Source organism: Gekko japonicus, unplaced genomic scaffold, assembly GCF_001447785.1.
Source record: "Gekko japonicus isolate JY-2015 unplaced genomic scaffold, Gekko_japonicus_V1.1 scaffold816, whole genome shotgun sequence".
Lineage (NCBI taxonomy): Eukaryota > Metazoa > Chordata > Lepidosauria > Squamata > Gekkonidae > Gekko > Gekko japonicus.
The window spans coordinates 128,764-133,532 of NW_015159736.1; positions in this window are offsets into that span (position 1 = coordinate 128,764).

The window sequence follows — 4,769 nt, forward strand, 5'->3', positions numbered from 1 at the left end:
GACTGCATGAACACTCGCATGCTCGCCGGTGCCTATAACATATATAATTGTCATGGACTGAACAATCCCTGATGCTTTCATGAACCTAGAGATTTTTGATCATATCTTACCACTTTGGTCAGCTAAGTGCTATGTATTTTATCAGCAGAAGATATATTCCATCAGCATGAAATACTCTTATGCTTAGAGAATATACTTTGTGCCAATGGAATGTGCTACCCTTGCCTGAGCAGAATGGTGAGATACAATCCATTGTTCAGTAAAGACTAAAATACTCCCATTTCAATAAAATGCAAATGCTTGGAATATCTCTAATCGTTCTGGTCAAATATAAGAATAATGTGAGCTCTTATTGTTAACTGAAGCTGCAATAGCTGGTTTCTTTTAGAATAGCCCTGCTGTTATGATAGACCACTCAGAAATGAGTTACTTGAGATCTGAAGTATGAAATTGAGCTCATTCTATATGTAAAGATTACAGGAGTTGTTACGTAAGGAGAGATTTTCTAAGCTAGTAACAGACTTCATAAGGGAGCTTTAGGATTTTGGGGCAGTTTTAGACATGAATAAAATGTTCTTATTTACTTTACAGTTTGATCTTCAAATTGCATTTAAAAAGCTGTTAGATAACTCATGTACTAAGTCTTTTTAGTTGCCTTGCACAATCATTTGATTTTTACAATAGATGTGTAAAATACTGAATTATTTCCAGAGTTTCAAAATTCTATTGTTGTGAGCTGTGTATGAAAATTATAAATCCAAACCTTTGCTTATCTTTTTAGACAGAATCATGAGTAACCACAATCTTTGCCATCCCATATCTGCCATTTTTCATGCAAAGTAGCTCTCAATATCTTGTTATCCAAAACAATAGTGTATTTGTAATAATTATTCCTAGCCTGATGGATAAGATCACTAAGCAGAAGCTATTTCTTTCTGGTGCAGTTTTCATGCTTCTTGTATCCTGTGGATTATATTTCAGGCATAATTTCATATTGCAAATGAAGCTATCATTGAAGCCTGCTTGTATGCAACAGCTCATATGCACCTTGCATGTCTGCTTTATAGTGTTAGCTGCTGACAACCACCCTGTGGCTTCTTGTTATTATTCATCAAGGGTTAACTTCTGGGGTCAATTTTAATCTGAAAATCCCTGAACAGCTTCAGTTTTGAGAGTTTCAGAAAGTGCTTCTCTCGTACTATGCTGCCAAGGGGAGCCTGACAGAGCCCTTGACTGCACAATTCACATTCCTTTTGTTCTGCCGGAGGCAAAGTCTATCTCAGAATTGCTTTTAAAGCCCTGCTCTTCTCCTAGGATTTTGCCTGATTGGAATGGGGCTTGAATTTGTTAGCTACAACATTTTTTAAAAATTCATACTAACTACTAAAAATAAAACAAATGACAACCTGAAGAATAATTTGATATGAGTCAGGCATGTCCACATGCTATTGTGCATTATTCTGAAATTCCTTTAATGTTGTTTTCTTCATTCTTTCAAATGGTAAATTTTAAAAGAAATTGACTTACAAACTATACATTTTGAAACCTGGAAACAAGAAATTGACTTACAAACTATACATTTTGAAACCTGGAGACTGTACACCAGAAGCATCCACTGAGATTTTTTAAATATAAAAACTTGCACAAAATAACAGTGAATTTTTATCCTTGCTTCTTCAGGAGGGCCTGCAGTATAATTTGAGAAATGTGGTAAAGCATTGTTAAGAGCCACAGTCTGAGAATATAGGCACTGCAGGTGTACAGCTTAATAGGGCTTAATTAAGTACCAGATGAATATAAATAGTAAGCACAGATTGTGCGTGTTGACTCTTTATGCAGGTAAGGGAAGGGAAAATGCTGAGTCTTATATCCTGAAATAAAGACAAGTTGCACCACGTTTTACATGAATCTGCTTAGGTAATAAATAAAAGGAAGAGTTGGTCTGTGCAGTAATGAAACAAAAATTAGACAATGAAAGAGATATTTCTACACCTAGTGAAATATTGTTAGAGATTAATAACCATTTTTTTGTTCAGAAGATTTTTTTCTTGAATGGATACATACAGGTGGCACTTTCAAGGAGTGTTGTTTGTCTGCATGTTTAATCATCATTGTGAGATAAGCAATAGGAGCCTTTAAGTTTATACAAACATATTCATGTCCATATAAAAGGAAAGATGAAGAAGAAGAGAGAGAGAGAGTGAGAGAGAGAGAGCGCACTTTCAAGGAGTGTTGTTTGTCTGCATGTTTAATCATCATTGTAAGATAAGCAATAGGGGCCTTTAAGTTTATACAAACATATTCATGGCCATATAAAAGGAAAGATGAAGAAGTAAAATGTTATGATTTAAAAAATAATAAAGCCTGACTTTAGAAAAAGCTGCATCTCTTTCACTCCCATGTTTTAAGCCAAACCAAAGGCTAAAATACATGCAATGATTGGTTTCACCAGACTTGTATTTCATTAAAATAATGTCACACACACACACACACACACACACAAACAAACACACACACACGTTTTATGCTCCTTTTAACTCTCTAATTCTGTGTGTGTGTGTGTGTGTGTGAGAAAAGGAAAGATGAAGAAGAAGAGAGAGAGAGAGTGAGAGAGAGAGAGCAGTTTTTCCAGAAAATAATATTATTGTGCCTAGATTGTAAAAATGGGTTGTAAAGACAGTGCCTGCATGGTTCAGTGCAGATAGTTATTAAGGGTGCATACAGACATACATTATTAGGGTTTTAAAGCCACTTTGTAACCTCACTTTCCATCTCAATATCAACTGTTTCATTTCATCTTCTCTAAAGGATCAAATTCAGAAGAAACTGCTTATGCTAGTTTTCTGTAGAAACCAGCTGTGCATAACCAGGGGTCATTTCGTAGAAAAAGAGCTAGGGGGACTCATTAGCATAACTCATTAGCATATGCCACACCCCCTGACATCACCGGAAGTGTGTCCTCCCCACAGCCGGCGGCGACCTCCAGCGGGCACCAGCAGGGAGCTCCAGGCCCCGCCCTCCCGCACCTCACCCGGGGGGGATGGCGTCCCCCCGCGTTCCCACCCAAATGACCCCTGTGCATAACACTCATCATCTGGATCTTGTGACATCACAAAGTCTATCCAAAGTGTGCTTAAACACCTGAACATGTTTCCTGTTTTTGCTCTTGCAACCGGGTGAGGATGGATCACGAATTATTCTTCTGTTTTGTTTTCCTGATGTTTTTCGCATCTATAGTCACCTAGCAGATGGACAAACTAAAAATAAATGGTATGCTGTACCATTCCATGCATACAGCCAAAAGCTAAACAAAAAGTAAAGGTAAAGGTTCCCTTGCTTGAAAACCAGTCGAGTCTGACTCTAGGGTTGCGGTGCTAATCTCCGTTTCAAAGCCGAAGAGCCAGCGCTGTCCGAAGACGTTTCCGTGGTCATGTGGCCGGCATGACTAAACACCAAGGTGCACGGAACGCTATTACCTTCCCACCAAAGTGGTACCTATTTATCTACTTGCAATTTCTTGCTTTCTAACTGCTAGGTTGGCAGGAGCTGGAACTAGAGATGGGAGCTCACTCCGTCATGCGGCAACTCGGGTCTCGAACTGCTGAACTACTGACCTTCCACAGCCTGCAGTTCAGCGTCTTAACCACTTGAGCCACCGCAGCTCAAAAAGTACAAAGATACTAATATTCTCTGTACAAAGTACAAAGATACTAATATTCTCTGAATTCTTTGCACATAGATACTTGCATATATGCACACAGAACAGAGTTGTATTTTCATTCCTAAATTGTGTTTCAATGTAGGATTGGGGAATTTTAATGAACACTTATCATACAAAATGACATCTAAGGGAAAATAAAAAGTAATGCATTATGGTATTTGGAGCACTTATCCATTCCTTAATACTTACTTAGAGTATTTTTAGCAAATTATTGTCAGCCTAATGTGTGTTCTTTCACAATTAGGCTCAACAAAGTGGTGATGAGTTAATGATAAGTTTTCTAATCTGACATTACTGCTATGCAACAGAATTAGCTCAATAGTCTAGGACAAGTAATTTATCCAGAACTGCAATAATGAGTGTTTTTAAGTATATCAAACAATGCCATTGAACCTCAGCTGATCTGCCATTCTACTTTCACTAAGTGGAGGGGATGGTCATTGTTTTGGATTTAGTGGTAATAAAAATTAGTCAAGAACTAAAGCATATGCCCATCCAGTTATGAAGCAAGGTAATGAAGTAAGAAGCATGCTTGAGGAAAACTGTGAATCTGGAGCTTAATGGTAATTTAGGGATTTTAGGTGCAATTGATCAATGACTTCTAGGGAGAATTTTGGAGAGCACTGCAGAAATGATATTGGAATCAGCATTAGCAGGATTCATTTTCATTCAGTGTTTGGATTTTTGTGTGACGCTTTACACTTCAGTGTATATATTTAGAATAGCTGCACATTTGAGTGCAAGTGGTCCCCAACATGGTGTCCATGGGCACCATAGCACCCACTGACACCTTTTCAGGCACCCACCAAATGGTCAGAGGGGGCTTTTGCCCAGCAGGGTTTTTGATTAGCCCAGGCTTCCCAAGTACTTACTGTGATTTGGTGGGGGACAAAGACGTCTTCGCAGGATCATTCCCGCAGGGACAACAGACGCGTCGCACTATGCTGTCGTCAGGAAGTGATGCCAGGCGACGCTCTGGCAATGGGGCCAGAAACTCGATGGTACCATCGAAAGTTTCCAGCCCCATTGCCAGAGCATCACCCAGCGT